At 37.9% G+C, this 20248-nt stretch overlaps 1 protein-coding gene across 6 annotated transcripts in view; it reads left to right on the top strand.

The window, feature by feature from the left end:
- Positions 1 to 9166: 9166 nt before the first annotated feature.
- IRAG1 (inositol 1,4,5-triphosphate receptor associated 1) overlaps positions 9167 to 20248 on the top strand; it is a 67392-nt gene continuing 56310 nt past the window's right edge. For 3 of the 6 annotated variants that reach the window (XM_071558976.1, XM_071558977.1, XM_071558972.1), the window contains exons 1-2: positions 9167 to 9469; positions 19570 to 19689. The gene's annotated coding sequence lies outside the window, so the exon portion shown is untranslated. The other 3 variants (XM_071558973.1, XM_071558974.1, XM_071558975.1) reach the window with 3 other exon arrangements.

Here is a 20248-nt window from a genome sequence, read left to right as displayed (position 1 = left end):
AAATTCTTTGCAGAGAGAGTAATCAGGCATTGGAATGGGCTGCCCAGAGAGGTGGTGGATTCCCCATCCCTGGAGGGTTTTAAACTGAGATTGGCCGTGGCACTGAGTGCCATGATCTGGTAAATGGACTGGAGTTGGACCAAGGGTTGGGCTTGATGATCTAAGAGTTCTTTTCCAACCCAATGGATTCTATGATTCTGTGATGTATACTGATTTCTGTAGCTTGTAAAATTGTATGGTATTTGGACATGCTCATTTAAGACTTGGTTTTCAATTTTGTTTGAGATGGCAAGCTGATAATACGAGATTTTATGGCTTGGCTTTTCAGATGTATAATTGCCTGGTATCAAAAATTGTGCATATTCTCTTCTGTAGCTGAAATAGCTTGTGTGCATTTATTTTCCTATTGGCTGAATTGCTCCCAATTCATGCTGCTCTTTCCCAATTGTTTGCTTTTTAATGAAGGATTTCAGAGCTTTGTTTCAGTTGGATGTAAACCCAATCACTGTAAGAAACCTTGTGTGAAAAGAGATATCTGGATTAAAGGTGTTTTTCTATATATTATGGGTTCCAAAATGTCATCTAAATAGAAACACATTTGAATCAATTGGGAAAAATGTATTTGCTGGGCACAGCATTACCTTTTTCCTTTGCAGAGAAAGTAGAACAGAAATAGCTGTGTAAACAAATACCAAGGAACATTTTGATTTGATCAAACCTTGAGGAGTTGAGAAGTAAATGCAACAGTCTAACACAGATCCAAGAGTACAAGGATTAACAGCCTTGCTGGGTTTTAGAAACTAAAACTGGAAAAGAAGCAAGTTAAGTCTAAGAAATGTAAGGAACATGTAAATCTTTGAATATAACAGAATGAGCATAGTAGTTTGGGTTTTTTAAGAGGCATCAAAGCAGGAGAGAAAGTGAGGTTTAAAAAGTTTATCAGAAGGTATTCTCCAACTGTACATTTCCCCAAAGAGGGATGAAATGCTACAGTGAAGCCCAGGATTTCCGTGTGCTGGTTCAGAGTACTTCTTGGTGGAGGCCTCTGGACCAAACTTTAAAAATTTAGAGTTGCTTCTATGCAGAATTGCAACCACATGGTTTTCCAAGAGAACTAAGAATTCAAAAGAAGGGATTATTAACTTAAGCAACAAAAATCAGCAGGTTATATTTACCTCTGTGCAATTGTTATTTTCCCTGGGTTTTCTCTTAGTAAGAATTTAGGATTTGTGATTGTGAATCAGATAAAAAAAGAGTATGGAGGTTTTCTTTATTTTCTGTTTGCTTTTTTTTTTTAATTTATGATGTACTACCTCATCTGAAAAACCTGTCTGAAAATATTCTACTTTTTTATAAGCTACACTTAATTATATAAACTGACTTTTATAGAGAAACATATTATTATGTAAATGCCTTTGGTATGTGGTATTTTATTGAGTGTAAAAGTATTTATGAACCTTTTTAAAGACACAAAAATAACCACATGCAAATTGCATCCTGCAGCTGCATACACGTAGGTTGTATTGCTTGAATATTTTAATGATATTAAATAACAGCAACAATAAAAAAGGATTGTGATGTGATACCAAGACCATGTCATAATACTGTTAAAGCAATTTTAAAAAATAGTGCAATTCAGAACCTTTTGCTTTGTGGCATAACTGGTATTGGCAGAACTGATTCTAATATCAAAGACCACCAAGTGGGTTCTGAGGATAAGAGTGAGAGTTATTTCATTGTATTTAGACTGAGGAATCAGCCAATAAAAGTAATTTTCTTGCTGTCTTAAGAAAGTTCCTTTATCCCATGCAGTTTAATCCTTCCTAGCATTAATAAAAACTTCACAGAAATACAGGTTTCAGTGCAGGAAGAGGACTGAAGATTGTCAAGAAGAGTATTCTCCCTGAGGAAATAACTGTTTTTCAAATTCTGCATTGTTTCTAAAGAAAAATGTCATCTTAGAATTAAGGTGGAAGGAAGAAGTATGCAAAGTAAGTGCAGTCATAAATGCATTTGCATAATCTGGAGCAACAACTCAAAAGAAAAGGTGACTTGTACTTCAACCTCAGGCTTCTTGGAATGCTGTAATTCTACAGCTGTATAATATGCCTCTCTGATAATGTCATGCAACTCAGCACTTTTTCTGTGAATTGGCCACTTTACAGCTGACATCCCTTCTTGGTTTATTGCCCTGTTCTCCAGCTCTTCCCACAAAGAACAGGTAATTGGATTAATTGTATAGTACCTTAGCCAGATTTCAGGGGGAAGGGAAGGCAGAAACAAGATGTCATAGGCTTTGACTGACAGGCTGATTTTGAACAGGATGCAGGCAGCTAGGAGAAATACATGGCTTTTCTGGAAAATAGAAACACTGCAAAGTCACCTGATTATCTCCAGAAGCTGTGGGAACATTTTCAGGAAAAAGGAGTGCTACAGTAATTTTTCCTAACTGAAGCAATCCTATGCAAATGCAACTAATAATGCCAGTCAAGAGAGAATGATGAAACAATGCTGAATATTTTTCTTCCTTCCCCTGGTAAAAGGTATGCAGCTTGTTCTAGGGAAAACATTAGTTTGGGAAAACCTACATCACTGTTACCTTCCTCACTGTGTGGAGGATTGAAGCATGTTTTTGTCCATGCTGTGCTTACATTCCTTACAGTGCACTGTAGGGGACCTGAGCACGTGCCTTGGTGTGAATCCTATTCAGGGTGGAAGAAGGGGCTTCAGAAGCCAAACAGCTGCCACCCCTTCCCATCCCTCTGGTAAAAGCCCAGATGTTCTAATGAACATCTCTGGAATAGGATGTAAAATGTGGAGTGGCTTTCAACCTGCCCTGTTATGCCTGTATTATAAAGATAGAACAGCTGTTTCCCCTTTGTTCCAACCCTACTGCAGGGAGAAAGGGATAACATGAGCTCACTGCCAATCTGGGACTGGCAGGAGAACTGGGCACCTGTTGGTGTTGGTACTTTGTGCTGCAGCATCCACTTCAGAGCAGGACACCCTGGCACTCCCAGGTGCAACACATATATTATACTGACCATTTCTTTGCTTGCTAAACTTTACTACAATGGCAGCATCTGAATGGCCCTGGAGTATTTCTGCAGCCTTACTCCTCTGAGCATGAAGTACACAATATGTTAATCCTTTTCCCCCTTAATGCTCAGGCCGTTCAGGAAAGACAGGTAGAAAGAAATGCATAGGACTACCTTCTGCTGTCCCTCACCTTGAAACAGGACAAACCTTTAATAAATATAAGGAGAACAAATTATCTATATTATAAAGAAGAAAATAGATATTGTCTGTGAGCTATAAAGATTCTGTGATGCAAAAGAAGATAAAAATACATAATTACAGGGTAGGGTTTAAATATATTCATAGTTTTCTGCCCATATTCTGAGCCAAAATGGCTGGATTCAGGGTTAACTAATATGCTTACCATTTAGTTACACTAGGATTATCATATCTCACCTAAGTTACTGGATTCACAATTCTCTAAATAATATTGGAATTGTTTTGGTTTTGTCTTGGATTTTTTTTTTCTGTTATGGGATGATAGGTGAAACAAAGGCCTGAAGCTGAAGCTGCTGTGGATGAAGATTCCAAGTTTTAAAAAAAGCAAAACTATCTCAAAAAGCAGAATCACTTGCTCTGATGATTAGAACATGGCACTGATGAGTGTTTCATGATTCAACTCAAAATATGCATTTCCCAGTAAAACCATATCAGACTCTTGTTTTGTGCAAGTTCAGTATATCACAAGGTGACAATGATTTTTATATGAATATATAGGTTAGGGTATCTGTTTATCAGATCTTTTTGGTGCTGGATTTCTTCATACAAGACTGTTCTTAGACTTAACATGTCTTTTAAAAAAACAAATGAATATTTATTTTTTATAATTTTGTGAATATGTGTATGAAAATTAGAAAGTACTGCTTGTAATTTAAAAACCCCAAACAAACCTGATTTTGCTGGCATTGTGGAGCAAAACCACTTATGTCTTTTAGAACTAGGATGTTCACCTTGAAGAGGATCTTAGGAAGAGAACATACAGAAAAATAGGTCAGTGGTTTCTCATTAATAAACAGCCACCAGGAAAATATCATCAAACTGAAATACAGGAACAAACGTAGAGAGGAGGTATCAGGTTTTAGATTTGAGGTGAAAAGGATACAATCTAGATTGGAGGGAAGGATGAAAGGGGGAGTGTGAAAGGAGCAGGAAGAGAAAATGTAATTTTAGGGTCTCATGTTGATACTGGTGTATCTGCAACCAGTCACAAAACTGTGTGTTGGGCAATTCTGGAGGCATGTCAGAAATGCAGTGTGATTTAAGGGCTATCAGGGGAAATTTCTCACTGGAAATGCATCCTTTTAAATGGGAACAAAGAATGAAGAACCAGTCCTCTGCCCAACAGCTGCTTCTCTGTGAAGCATTAAAAACTCGGAATAAATTGTTCTATTAATCCTGGGTTTCTTCCTGCAATGCTTTGGTGCAGACAAACATTTAGCTATGTACATATGGAGATACTAATAGGCACAGGATGTTTTACAGAAAAGGGATTCAATTATTATGCATATAAGGGATTCAGTTTGGGGATGCAACCAGGACTTTAGCTTGTGTCTTTGGAATTCTGAATCTGCAAAGCCCTTAATATGTGCCCAGTTTTTTGGAAAGAGTTGAACCATTCTATCTGAAAATCAACATTCTGAAGCGAATCACTTAAACACAAATGTCACAGTTCTGTCATATCTCAAATAACTGCAAAGCTGCAGTGTTACAATAGGAGGTGACAGACAATTTTATCTACTGACATTCATATTGATGCTTTTTTTTTGTTCTTTTAAGTGCACTGCCTTAAAATTCTCTAAGGAAAAGTACCAAGACACAAACCCTCTGATGAATCCTGCAACAGTCATCCAGTCAACAGAAATGTAGGTTAAACCTTTCTCTAAAATTCTACTGGTAGAGGTGGAATAAGTTTTTAATTCGTGTGTTTTTTTTCACAAGCTGGGTGGAAACTTTGCAATAAATGACAAAAAGTAAAATCCCAGCATTGAAAACAAGTATTAACCAAAATCAGTTTCTGGTCACAGTTTTTCCTTATTTTTACTTTCTGCTGTAGGAATGGAGATCACTTAGAATGTCCCTAATAAATCTTCCCACATTGCTTCCTGATGATTTTTTTACCATATGGTAAATGTGCTCTTCACCCTGCAACTAATCCTTAAAGCCTAGGGCTGTTAATTGAGCCTGCAAGAATTCTGGATCAGTATGGGTAGGGGATATGCTGGTATCAAGTTTCACATGTGATTAAGAATTATAATTCAGGATTAATTTATCAAGGGGATGTCAGCTTACCAAAAAAAGTCTGGCTTGCATACTTTTCCTAGGAAAATTCAAAGTCATGCTTTTCTTTCTATGGATTAAAGTATCTTCTTGGATACTTTTTGTATGCTATTATATGAATGTACATCCATGGGGAGGGAGAAGATCCTTTGGATTTTTTTTTCTCCTAATTCGTAATTTCTGTCTCACTTCTCATAGAAAAGTTAAGATAGAGTGTACTCATAATGATTTTAAACCTCCTCAACTTTCTAAAAAAATCTCCAGAAAAAGTATTGTCAAACTTCATCCCTCCTCTTTTTCTGGATTCCTGCTACTGTAGATCCCATTTTAACCCCTCACCTCTCTACCCCCAAAATCAAACTAGAAAATGAGCTCTCATAGGAGCTGTTCTCTATGGATAATTACTCATCCAGTGGCCATGATTATGCCAAATCTTCTGGAATATTTTCTTTCATTGAAAACCTTTTTTTTTCCTCCTAAAAATATTAAAACTATAATTGCTTTTTTTTTTTCATTTGGTTCATCTTCCCTGGCAGCTTTTCTGTAGAACACAGGACATTCCTGTAACAATGTAGTAAACACTTTGCCTGCACACATGCTAAGGCTTCAATTACTATTAACAGAAATTAAATCTGAACCTCAGCAAGCAATTAATTAGGTAAGTGAAATGCATGCATGACCTTGGAAGGCTCTATGTGTGCTAAATCATATTTGATATATTTAGCTTCTTGGCAGGCTGGATTTTAAGGGCATGGAAACAAAGCAACTTCCTTGCCCACAAAGGTTTAAATTTCTGATACTGTTTTTGATTTCCCTCAAGGGATTGTAAACATCCTAATATGGTGCTTTACTGGAACTTCATTTTTAAAACCACTTTCTTAAAGGGAGGAAGAAGAAAAAAAATTAAGACATGAATATGGGCAATGAAAATATGATGGTGCTGCAGATGCCTTGTGTAAGGTGTGTCCTGAAAGACTTGGCCATTTAAACTGTTTGTCCGTTTGGATCATTTTGTTGATTATCTGGCAATGAAGGCTAGAAAACAGTGATAACATTTTGTTTCTTGGACTCTGTTTCTCATATAGAGGTTATTATCTGGCTAGTTTGAGACTGAGAAAAATGTTAGGTTTATAAATAAAAAGATTCATTAAGGCTTAATGAGTGGAGCTCTTTGCAGGCAGTTTGAGTACTTCTTCCTGAAGTCTCAAATCTTTCCGTGTAACATGGACTATTTTACAGGATCACCTATATCTCAAAGCATGACTCAAAGCAAACTTTATTCACACAGTTGTCAGTATACATTGTATTCTTTAGGATGACTGGACTCAAGCAAACATTGCTTTACCTTGTCCTTCAGGCTCTGCAATTGCATGTTCTTTCAATTTCTGATTCAGGTGAGGTGCTTCTCTTTCACTGCAGAAAGTTGAAAGCAAATCCCCTGCCTTCCAGAAGACTCATCTAGAAAAGTTACTGCATAAATGCTATTAAATTGTCATAAAGTTTTGTTCCATTTTATGCAAATGAACCAGCATAGCTGCTCAACTGACTGGCAGAGTGAATATTGACTTCATATCATCCTGTTGGACCAGCATCCATTTTAGCTCAATTATTCTGGATTCCATTGGGGATTTAGTATTCAGCAGAAAGAGTCACAGATGGGGAAGTTTTATTGCATGTTTTGCCTTGTTTGTTTGTTTGTTTCTTGTATTTACTTATCAGACTTTCTCTTATTTTGTTTCTTTTTTCCTCCTATCTGGATGAAACTGGCAGGTAAGAATTGCATACATAAATGACATTTGCATAATGGTGCCAGCAAGTGAAATAAGGTTACTCCACTTTTGTGTGCTCTATAGTGGTAGCAAAATACAAGCCAGAAAACTCACAGAAAACACAAATCTGGTGCAAGATTAAATATTTAAATTAGCCGAAAAATGCTGTGCAAGGAAATGAAGCGACACAGCAGAACTTGGACATAAATTTTAACTCAGTTAACTGGTTTTTCCATGCAGTTGAGAAATAAGATGGTGAGAATGGCTAATATAGTTCATTAATAAACAAAATTGCTCATGCTCAATGCTATTTGTGAGGTGAACCTGACACTGACACAGATGCTGGACAAAAGTCTTAACTGATAAAAAGACTTTGGGGATGTTTTTAGAATGAAATATGAATGCTTGTGTCTGAGACCTCCAGTTTTAAGTGCAAATATTATCACTTCTGCTGCAAATTTTTTGCCTGCCTTATGAATAATCTTTATACTTTAGTGACTAAATAAAAAATAGAGCATGTAATCATGACTTGTCCTTATGGATGGTGAGTATGTATGGGCAGAAAGGATAATAAGCAACATTATAATGGAATGTATTTTAAAGCCCTGAAACATAAGATCTTCAAAAATAATAATAAAAAGTAATAAATCTCCCAAAAATGGGAATTCTCAGAAGCTTAAATGAAAACACCTGCAACAGTTTCTACCCAAAAAAAAGCTGTTTGATTTAAAGTTCTTATGTCTGAGAAAATAAAACTGAAAAATGATGCAATACAGATGCTAGTACAAATTCTGTAGCTGCAGATAACTAGATGGAAGTCTGAAACCATGTTGAGTCACAAGAATCTATTTCAGAACTTGAAATAAAATAGTAATTCAAGAAGACAAAAGGGGGCATGTTAAAATGCCTTGCCAGAGAGCCAGTAATGGTGCAAAGGATTGTAAATGGACAAAAGACATGAAAACCTGACAGGCTTTTGAAAAACCTCCTCCTATTATGTTGGGGCCAAGCTTAAAAGCTCTTGGTAGAGAAGTTTTTCAGAACCTTTTTCTACTGTGTTGATTTTAGGCACTAAGAATATCTTAAGTGTTGAATAATAGACTTCCTAATGCAAGTTGAAGGTTGCTGTAGCACAGAGAAGGTGCCCAGCCCCTCTTATTTCCTTGTGTTACAGGACTGTGTGAGGTTGCCATCCACTCATCTTCACCCACTTCTATAAGCATCCTCAAGTTGCCATGCATGACTGCCTATGGAGTGTGGTTTCCAAGTCAAATCACCAAATCCTTAGTTTCCTTTGTGTGATCTGTTTCTGCCTCACTGCTCTTATTAGACATTGTCAACAAGGAGCTAATTTCATATAATGGTTTGCTCCATTTTCCTGAAACAGTCCTAACATATCCCCTATCCAATAATTTTACATAATCTGCTGCAATTTTTTGACATTTCCCACCCTCTTCTGTCTTGTGTCTACTTCAATTGTGAAAGGTTTTTAGGACAGGTTTTGGCTTGCTTATGTTTAATAACTTCACAGCACCTGGCATAAGCAGAACTCCTCGGATTCGTGGATGTAATTGTAATAGTTAAAAATAAATAGTCTGAATTGGCAGAAGGGGCTGAAGTGAGACCTGGGTCTGGTTTAGAGCTGAGAGCTCTGAATCCCATGCACGTGGTTCCTCCGCAGGTACCTGCATATAGTGTGGTAAATGTTTTGGGTTTCTTTTCCCTCTTCATGCTCCATGTGTAGCTACATTCTCTCATGGGATACAAGTGACTTGTGTGGACTTCAACAGGAATTATTCATACTCTGTGAGTGGAGAGCAGAGCCCATGACTGGACTGAAGCCAACTTTCTTTAAAAGTTCACTTGCCTTGTATTTGCTCTCTAATTTAGACTCCTTCTGACCAAACAAAGAGGGAGGGAGAGGGAGAGGAATGAAAAATAGTAGCATCTGTGTCAGTAAAAAATTCTAAGGGTTAACATAACATGATGTAAACTGTTTCATCTGTTCTTCCTACTTGCCTGTTTTAATCAGAAATGAGTAAGTAGAGCTTACATGCACTGAACTTGAAGAATGCTGGTGGGGATGTCTGCACTGTGTTGTACTTATACCAGAATAGGACAGCCTTTAATTCTGTAATTCTCTGAGGCAAGAAAGGCTTTCTGAAGAGTTTCTTTAAATTTAAACTCTCATTCTAATGTTAGGCAGCCTGTTGGATCTCTGAGTTAAAAATTGCTTCAGCTTTAGTTACCAGAGCCAGATGTAACATTGACCTTAAATGGTAAAAGCTCCCCAGAGTGCAAGAGAGGCTGGCCTGAGGGAAAAAGAGGAATAACTCAAGTTTTAGGTAAGTCATCTCTATAACCGAGAATAAGCTCTTTTTCAGCCGTGAAACAGAACGGAACCGTAGTCCCTCCTTAAAGGTACAGTACCTTGTTGTTGTGATACCGAGTAGCTGATTCTTTCCACCTTTACCCCCCACCCTCTTCAAATTCTACCTCAGATTTTAGCTGCTTAAAAACTGGGTGTAGTTAGTGAAAGCTCCTTCTTCTTACATACTGTTTGGGACTGTACAAGAATGAAAGAGGAAAAGCTGTGCTAATTACACTGAGATTTGATTAATAAAGGTACATAGTAATTCAAGGCAACCCGATTCACAAATCCTGTTATCTGTATTGTTAACCAATAGAGAGTCTTAGTTGGAGTAATACATGTTATAGATAAACAGTAATGTCTCTTTTTTTTAATTGTGTGGCTTTCCTTCTCACATGCTTCTAATAGTACCGAAGTGGTTCATGTTCGTGGATTGCCTACTTGTCTGGAACTTATCTTTTATAAGCCATTTCTCTATACAGTATGTGTTTGGTTTTAATCCTGTTAGATGTAGATTAAGAATGTGAAGTTGTGACTAATTGGAATGCTGTACAGAAAAAAAACCCAAATCCACCTTTATATATTAAAGCATGTTTGCTTCAGTATAGAAGATCTCACTATTTACTTCTCCTGATATTTTGGTCTTTGGTTTTCTCTGTACTGTTTGGTAGGTACCCTGCAATGAAGTGTATTTTTTTTCTTGGCAAATTAAAGCACATTTTTCACTTACTAATGTGTAGGTTAAGGTCTTTTTTTTCTCCAGACAGCAGTATGTAAACAACATGAAAGAATGAGGGCAGTGCAAGGAAATGATAGCTGAAATTGAAGACTTAGTTCCTGTTACTAGCTCATATTAGTAACAACTTGTCTTAGGGAGTTGATTTATATACATGTATATAGCATGGCTTCACCTGCTGAAAAATTCTCTGCAATCAGAACCAAATTTCCATCCTTGCAGAGTGATTAGACATTAGTTTTTAGTGTATGCTATGCAGAGGTTGGGTGAATTTAGAGTTCTGAGCATAGACAGTTCTTGTGAGTGCCGGCAGTTACTGCATTTGTATTTGCTAAGGCACATGTGCTTGCTTTAATGACAGTTTTCTTCATCCAGCTTCAAGAGAATGTGATAAAGGCATCTTACTTGTTAAAGCATTTCAGATTCTGTTGCAAAACTTGTAATAGTTTTCCTTTTATTTTTCTCTGGCTATCATTAGTTAACAGCTCAGTGCTTTTAGGTTAATCTTCTAGCTGACCTTTCTGTTTTAAATCAACAATTATATCTCAAATCAACACTTATACCAAACTTGGAGCTTAGTAATCTAATGATACAACTCATTGAAATCTAAGTTTATTAGGACCAACAGTGGATATTTATAATCAGTCCAGTATATTAAATACTGAATATTAGAGGCACCTCACTTTTTGTTATTCTTGTATTTAATAGCCTCCAAAGGCCCTTGTTCTTATTTGCTGGTCTTGCATGTGTTCCTTTACTTGTGATGTTTCATGCACCCCTTCAGCTTGTGCAAGGATGTATAAATTTAGATGATATTTTAGAAGGTGTCCAAGTTTTATCTGTGTCTAACTCCTCCAAGTCTGAATCAATAATATGTTTCTAATATATGATATCTTAGAGCATTTCAGCAACTATTGTTCTTATTCCATGCATTCTTTTTTATTTTGTAACTTTAATACATAATATTGTGCCTATGTGTAAATTTATCTTCAGTAAAGATATTATGATGACAATAAGTATCATTTCATGCAAAAAATACAATTGTGTTACTTATTTGTACATAGTGAAAATTGTGTGTTAACATCGGCACTCTGATAGGAATTATCAGTGTATTTGACTCATAAAAATCCATCTGCTTTACATCCTACTGGATTAAGCTCTAAATTGCCTGTGGACATGAAACCTGCACACCCTCCTGCCTCCTATCTTTTTATATGTCTGAGTCAGTTTTAATAACTATAGTCCTATTTATGTGGGACCAAACCAGTGGAGTTTGAGAACTGTCTGGCAGCCAGATTCATGGTTCCAATGTTTAGTACCAGCCTCTTCCTGATCCTTTGGACCAGTCTGTTTCTGGCAGCTTTTAAGGATGGATAGTATGGTGTAAAATAACTTTTTGAAAAACTGGCTAAGACAAAGCATGGCAACTGAGGTGTAGGGATTTGGTGCTGGGAAGAGATTGATGTGAAAGTTTCTCCTTTTCAGGGTCATATGTGTATGTTCTGGAATTCTCTTGCCTCATCTATTTGCTGTTCTTAGAGAGGTGTAGAATTCCAGGGAAAAGAAGCATCAAATGGCTTGTGAGTGGAAGGGGAAAGAAAATCCTTACTGTTTCAAGGTTTGTGGGCTATTTAAAGCTCAGTGGAATTTGTGGGCAGAGAGAGATCTCTTTTCTGTCCTAACTTGTGGCCTTCCTGTAAACTAAGCAGAAGAATTTCCTTGTGATGCCTTCTCTGCTTCTGCTTCCTTTGAAAAGTGGGTCAAAGAGATGTTTTGGATCTCAGTATCACTGACAGAAAGGAAATCTGAGTGGGTGATGCATTACTGCAAGCTTACAAACTCAAGACAAGAATTACTGCTTATGTACATGTGTAGTGGTATGTTGTAGAGATCTAAGACTGTGACTTATGGTAGTGCTCTGAAATAATCCATTTCCCTCCCTGGAAAGTCTTTCCTAGGAATTCTGAAAAGGAGAAAGAGATTTGATATTTGAGCAAGAGGACTTGTAGCCCAAGGTTTTGCTGGAGAGCTCGACTTCTAAAAGCATCCCTGGATTTAATTCTCTGAAGTAGATAGATGTAATAAGGGGCTTTTATATATGTTTCTTTAAATATGCCTGTCACTAATTTTACAATCTGAAAAATAGTTTGAGAAATTTCATTGTACGTAGGAATTGCCAAATGTATTAAATATCTGAAAAATTTAAACAACAACAATGACCACCACAGCTCCCCAACCAACAGCTGAAATCAAGAATAATTTACCATCTACTAGAGCTTTTACCTGCTCTTAAAATGTACAAAACACAGTCTTTTAGTATCACAAGTCATCAGGGACCTGTAGTGCTGTAGATATGATTATCTGTGGATTTGGAAAAGTAAGGCCTGCAGAATGTGATGGTTTTTTAATGCTAACACAGATTGCTGGGAGCAGGGACGATGAGATACATGCAAACCTGCCTGCTAATGTATGTCAAGTGTGTACAGAAACCTGAAAGTTTCTTTCCCCCAACTAATGCTGAAGCATATTCTGTTGTGTTTTGTCATGATACAAATTAATACTTTAAAATCAGTGTTGTCCCCTAATTTACATGTAAATACACTTGGTGGTTGCCCAAACAGAGCTGCTATAAAATAGAGTTGCCTGGGCTGGTTACTGCAACTTCTGCAAAGAGCAAAAGGGTTGAAAAGTTGATATAACAAACAGTAAAGGGGGGAAAGCACTTAGTGTGAGACTTGCACACTGTTTTCTTACCCACTGTAATGTTTTGCTTGCTGGAAATGGATAAAAATTCTGTGCTGCTGGGTCAAGTACAGCAACTGCTATGGGGTAGAGGCTTGTCTTCTGAGTAAAATTATTACTGTTTATATAATTCTGCAGAATGTTTTGTAAGGCTGAAGTTATACATGGGGAATTTAGCTCTGAGCCTTTGCTTTTGAAGTCTTCAGCAAAGTTTCCATTGAATTCAGCAGTGCCAGACCAGGCTCTCAGTGAATATCACAAAGGTAGAGACTATGTTGGTTAGCAGGAAAGGAGAGTCTGCAGTGTAGGAGAATATGAGTAGGAGAAGGGGGTCTATTTTCACCCGTCTTATTTTGGACTTATAGAGATGCACTAACAAATTATAAGATCCGTAGAATGAGATTTTTCTGAAACACTGGAAAAGAAAAATCCACTATTTCATTTTCTAAATGATTCCCCAGTTTCTCTGAAATGTCTCTGTGAAGGCCATTTTCGAAGGAGGTACATGTTTACACACCCAAAATTGTGCTGGACTGTGCTGTAGCTGCTGAACAGAACAATGAAAACAAAGTGGGCAGCCTGGAAGGAGAGCTTGTATGTATAAAAATGCATACAAACTTCACAATTTCAGCCACTGAATTTCCTGTATTTTTCTTTTTTAACAGTATATGAAAGTGACTTACCTCTGGGCTCATGAAAATAGCATGAAATAATGAGAGGCCTATTAGCCATGGAGGGTGGGATTTGCCCCAGGAGGAGACACTGAGTCAAACTGATGTTCTGCACATCACCTCAGACTGGAAAACTCTTGGAAGCAAACCTACATTGTTGTGCCTAGTTCCCTTATGCAAGCACAGTGGTGCCCACCATCGTGACCTCCCTGAGGGCTCTCGCAGTTCATAAACTTATCCTTCCTATTCTTTGATAGATATAATTATCAGCATTGCTCTTAAAGCTGTTTTTAGTAGGTGCAGTAGTCGGTGGAACAGACTCTAGGAAACCACGCAGATATATCAGAATTCCCAAGTATCTCTGGAACTTGAAGCAAGATTAGCAAGACTTGAAAACTGCTCTGTGTTTACTCAGTGAATTAAGTGAAAATATCTGTAAGGGAGAGGGAGAAACAATCTGTGGGATATAGTCTAAAACCTCAACATGTAAAACTCAGCTTTTATATGTCTGTTGAGCTTTTGGGATCTGTTTGAAAACTCTCCTGCATAAAACACTGCATTAAAATGTCCCTTCCAAAACCCACGTATTTTGTGCTAATGAAATAGAGTCACCAGAATATTAACAACTTTGTACTCTTATAAGAATTTTCTGGCATTTTCTTTTGGATCAACTTTTTTTAGAAGACTTTGACATTTCCTGTTTAATAGATTTGAAATGCTCTTCTTGATAAAATGGCATACAATGACATATAATTGTAACAGAAAAGTGAGTAATATCTAAAGATCCCCCAGGAAATCTATTCTGTTGCTGTTTGGTATTTTCATATCTAATAATGTGTTCAGGAGTCACCTTAAATACCAAGTGTTGTTTACTGATCACTTGTAGAAAAGATACAGAACTTAAAGGACCCAGAGAAAAAGTACTATCCAAGAGAAAGGTAGGCTGGGGTGCATTGGGAAGAGTGTGGCCAGCAGGTCGAGAGAGGGGATCCTCCCCCTTTCCTCAGCCACATCTGGAATGCTTTGTCCAGTTCTGAGCTCCTCAGTACAGGAAAGACAAGGAGCTACTGGAGAGGGTCCATAAGACACCACAAAGATGGTTAGAGGTCTGGAGCATCTCTCTTACAAGGAGAGACTGAGGGAGCTGGGCCTGTTTAGTCTGGAGAGAGAAGACTGAGAGGGCATCTCATTAATGCACATAAGTATCTCAAAGGATTTTGAAGAGAATGGTGCCAAACTAAAACACAAGAAGTTTCACCTCAACACAAGGAAGAACTTCTTTACTCTGAGAGTGGCAGAGCACTGGAACAGGCTGCCCGGGGAGATTGTGGAATCTGCCTCTCTGGACACATTCCAAACCCACCTGGTCACATTCCTGTGTCATCTGCTCCAGGTGACCTGCCTTGACAGAGAGGTTAGACTGGATGATGTGCAGAGGTCCCTTCCACCCCTGATGATTCTTAGGAATCTTAGTAATTCTGTGGTTCTTTCCATGAACAGACCATACAGCAGGCCAGACTCTCACTTGCAAATCGCTGTTGCAGTGTTTGGAATGTGTGGAGCTTTGCCCATGTGCATGAACTAAGGGTCTGTCTCAGTGGATTTTGATCCCTCCCAAGAATCTGGCTCCACTTAATATAAAGACAATTTCCCTTTTTCTTTTGCTTAACAGGTAAAGGTCAGAATTGATGGAACATTTTTCCCTTCAGAGCAGGACATGGTAAATGTCTTGTACAGTTTTTACAAAATGGACACAGACCCACCAAATTTTTCACATAATCTTGTTCTCAAATAGTAGTTAGTGATATGCCTTCTCAGAACAAAGTCCTCTAAACTCACAACAAAATCCTTGAAACTCTCGATACACCTTTAACTTAACTGTCTGCTTATATGATTCAGAAATTGTGAAGTTCTTTCTTTTGAAGGTGGGTACTGTGCAATCATCCTGTGTACTTATCTTCTGAGCATCTGCTTGGAAAATAAAACAGCATGCCATTTTGACATCCAAGAAAGTGCTATAAAAAGTCTGTTGCTATGTTTAAATGCCTACACTCAGTTGCTATAGCAATAAAAATATCAAAAATGATGTACGAATTGCCACAGTGAATTACCAGCCCTTTCCTGGACAGGGAGATTGTCGGCCTGGGAATGTGACAGAGATGCTCAGGATATTAGAGGGCAGAGTTGCCCTGTAGTTCCAGGTGCTCTTCACTGTCATGTGTAAGCACACTGTGGCCTAATTGTATAAATCCCAAAGCCGCTGTGTCAAATGGGACAGTTGGATCCCTACTTAGTTGTTACTTCATGCCTTGGGTGACATAGTTCATTATTTTGATGGAGTTCCCATTCCTCTGCAAGACAAGCTGCTGAAATGTTGACCTTTCTCTAAATTCCTTTGGTCCCATTCTATCAAGTGTGAAAACAGGAATATAGAGTGCACCACCCTGTGTAGCTTTGCTCCCTGACTTACAATAGTCAGTGTGAAATGCCCTTGTTCCTGAGCAAGTTATGGGAACCCTGCTCTGAAAAAGAAAATAAGTTCTATGTTATCTAATGGAATCCTTAGCATCTCTCTGGGGCTCAAAGCCTTGAACATTCAGTTGCTTCTTGAAGAGAGCAGGAAATACAACTTCCTTCACAAAGCATTGCGAGCAGAGGAAAGCATGTTAGTTTGGCAACTGTTAAGTGCAGTTATGGAATTGAATGGTTTCTTCAGACATTTCTATGCCTTGTTCTCCTTCTACTGAGGATTGTTAGGGAAAAGACTTGGAAAAATAGGAATCTTGTTTGAAAGCACTAGAAGTCTTTGGTTCTTTTTATTCCACTTTGCTTGAAGAATCTTCAAATGAGATTGGCTCAAACTGCAGAACACTGTGTTGGTCAGTTTGTTTATGGTGATCCACAACAGTCTCATAGTTATTTCAAGAGTTTTCCTTAATATATGCTTTACAATCCAGTTGAGAGGTCTGATAGCAGGAACGTGTCAGTGGTAGAAATACATATTTTAATTTCTGTTTCATTTGTTAGCTATTGATTAATGCTCTTGTTCAAGGGTGTTTATGCTGGTAAACATATAGATGAAGTGACTCTTAGAGGCACTGTGATATAGTTTGAGGGCACAGTTAAATCTTCCAGTACTTCTAAGTACCTTTGGCATATTTTATTTTGGTAAAAAGTCTGAATAAACTACTACCAGGTACATGGATTTTCTCAAAATAAGGGTTGCAATGTTACATAGATAGTTGCACCCCTCTCATTTCTATTAGCTTGTATTTGCAATCTCATTACAGTGTTTTTCTGTAATGGATTTTGAGCATCTTTGGGATTTAATTGTAATATTGTAATATTTCAATTTTCATTTTAACCATTGAGAAATGGGACATTTTGTTGCTTTAGAGCTACACAAACTTCCAGGAGTGTGGAATTGTGTGTCTTTCTCAATCTCTATGGGGATTCTTTGTTTACTTTCCTTGTCAACCATTCTGCATGGAGAACTGGGCAATCACCTTTCAAATGGGTTTATTCTTAAACAAAAATGTCAACAGCACTGGTTGTGGGTTTGGTTTGTTGGTTGTTGGGGTTTTTTTAACAGATATAATAGGTGAGTCTGAACATTTAATCCATAAATATTTATTGTTACTTGTTTATTAAACTCTTCTTAAAATTCCAAAAGTTATCTTTTTTTGTCAAGGTTGTAAGATGCTTCTGTGGCAACACATGGTGCCTGTAAAATCAGCACGGCTGTGCTTCATGTACAGCATTGTAGCTTTTACTGTTGAGAATATTTGGTTCCATGAGTAACCTAAATGGGGAGAGAGAGAAGACAACAGACAAGATGTGTAAGACTTAGAAACTGTAACTTTTATTTTTCATGAAACTGTCAAATACTTGAAACACAGAAACCTGATTTTCCTTAGAACTGTGTCTACAGCACCCTCACCACAACTATTATGATGTCAGTTTATTCTGTATTTCAAAGCTATTCTATGTAGTTTCTGTTTTGGATGCTGTATGTCTGAACTTGCATCTGCCATGGAAATGCCAAATGTCTGATACCTGCTAGTCCCTGCAGCAGCTTTGGTTGGAACTGGAGCTTATTGCAGTGCAGGGGAAAGGGGGAGGGCTGAACAGGCAACATGGCTATGTAAGCTTTTTCCAAGGGAAAAGTATAATGTGGCTGTCAGATAAAGACACATTTATATACTGTGCACTAGGCTTCTTTAAGTGTTAGCTATGCATTTATTCTTTCCAAATCTATTTTTGGTATTGTTTGCCTTGGAATAGAAATTGTGTTGTTATTCTGGTTGTCAGCCAACTATCCTTCCCCCTTCTTCCCTGCCCTCCCTTCGTTCCCTCCCAGTACCCTTTGAACTTGTCCAACTTGTTGAAGTTCTCAAGAGAGGATCACAAAAGTATTATGTTCCTGCAGGCGAAAATCAGTGGTGTGGAAAGAGGAGAGATCCAGCTTAGAGCTGCTAAGGGGAAAGGCTCCACTGAGAGCTGAAATTACCATGGATCCTGTTTGATCTGCCAGCTGGCAATCAGCACAGCTGAAGCTTAAAAACAGGCACAGCAAATGCTGTCCATTGGCCCTACAGACTGAGAGATGAGGAGACAAGTGAACTTGTTATGAGTGAGATAAGACACAAAATCATCAAAATACAATACCTGAAGAACAGGTTTTGATAGCTCAGCTGCTTAGAAACAACTTGTTTCTTAATGGTAGGGAGATATGGGTTACAAAAGTGTCTTTTTGTGCACTGATATTTTGGAAAATTTGTGTAAATATCAGTGAAACAGATCACAAAAGCCACAGACTGATAACTCTCCTGCGATTTCACACCAAGTTCTAATGGTGACAGTCCATGTGTTTGTCTTCCTTTCAAAGCAGTGCAGAGCACTGATAGATTGTAACACAGACCTCCTCTATTTTGCAGATTTTTCCATCGAGGCTGTAATGCCTAAAAGGAAAAGTTCTGAGGTTTCTGCAGTCTTTGGGAACAGGCTATAGACTCCACTCAGTCAGCTCTTCAGGCATGTCAGTCAGGTTCATGGGAATGCTGTCAGTGGACAGGTTCTTCCCATGGCAAGTAAATGTCAGCCACCCGGGCAGAGGCAGCCTGTCCAGTTAGACTGTCCTTATGCAACAGAGGTTTTGAAGTTCAGCCAGGGAGAGTAAGTAATACCCAGAGGCAGCGGCCCTTCTCTGCCTTCTGGTCATTTGAAGAAGGCAGCTGAGGGTCAGGAATCTGTTCCCTGAAAATTTCCTTGTATCTGAAGTGGTTCCTCCCCCAGTTATGTCCCTTTTTTGTTCATATATGAGGTGAGGAGGCAAGGTTGACAAAACTTCAGGAGTTTCACATCACAGACCCTGCTCACTTGGACCAGCTTCTTTAGGTACCCTGTTAATCACCTGCCATATCTTTAGGATTGGGGTTTTTTAGTATGCAGCAAAATACTGGACTCTTTCTTTGAAGATTACTCTGAGTATGCAAGTGTTGGGTTTATGGGTCAGGAGTAATTTTTTTCTTCTTTTCTTTCCTCCTGTTTCTAAATAACACTGGGAAACCCAATATGATGCTCACAGAATGAGATACTGATCCTGTTAAAGAACTCCCCTTCTGTCTCCCTTCATCTCACTTTAGAAATTTCTAGATACCCTTTTTATTGAAGGAAACTTCAGTAGCATACATCAGGATGAGATCTCATTTGTGCTTAAACAAACTGACTGCATACTTTATTTTGGTTAGTCACAGGTTTGTTGCTCTGTGATTATTTGAAAGAACTACCTGTGGTAACATCCTGTTTTCTTTCTTTGCTTGATATCTCTTTGGGAGGAGCTGTTTGTTTTGCTTGAACAAACAAGCAAGAAAAACCCTTTTCTATCTGGATAACATTAAATTTGTTTCTTATGTTTAAAAACAGGAAGCGCCTGCCTACAGCATCCAGCCGTCAGACTGCTGAATATTCATTGCCCTTTCTTCACCTGTGCTGCAGGGCATTATGTTGACCAGGAGAGCTTCTGACCTTAAATTCCTCTGATAGGTAATAAGCTTTCTGGTTGCATTTTCAATTTTACTTCTGTTATTTGAAAGAGTTGAGCTAATTTCTCATTTGGAAGTCTCATCCAGTGCAATTAATAGGAGTCTTGTACATACAAGAGTTGCAGAGGCCAGTTGTTATTCTGACAATTTTTAACACATTTCAGTCTTTTGTTGTTGTTTTTTAATTAACATATATGTTGACCATTTGTTAGTTTTTAAATTAAGTGCGACTTCATAAAACAATTTTAATTACATTGTTCATTAAAAATTAGTATAAAAGTTATAGATAAGAAGATATGGAACACTAAGAATGTATTTCTAGAAGATACAAATCATTGTTGGGCTGTCTAAATAATATCAAAACTTTATTTTTGTCCATAACAATTAAACATAATTCCTTTGAATTGCATGCTCTACTCAGATGGATGTTCATAGAGGGAAGTTCTGTCATAAAATTCAGTCTGAAACTGCATTCTTGGTGACTGAAAGTGAGGTGTGTTTTGGGTATGTGACAAAAGTGAGATTCAGTTCAGAAGTGCATAAGATGGGACAGCTGCCAT

This window comes from Pithys albifrons, chromosome 6, assembly GCF_047495875.1.
Source record: "Pithys albifrons albifrons isolate INPA30051 chromosome 6, PitAlb_v1, whole genome shotgun sequence".
NCBI lineage: Eukaryota > Metazoa > Chordata > Aves > Passeriformes > Thamnophilidae > Pithys > Pithys albifrons.
The sequence above is the reverse complement of the archived record's forward strand: the minus strand, read 5'-3'. Positions and strand labels throughout refer to the sequence as shown.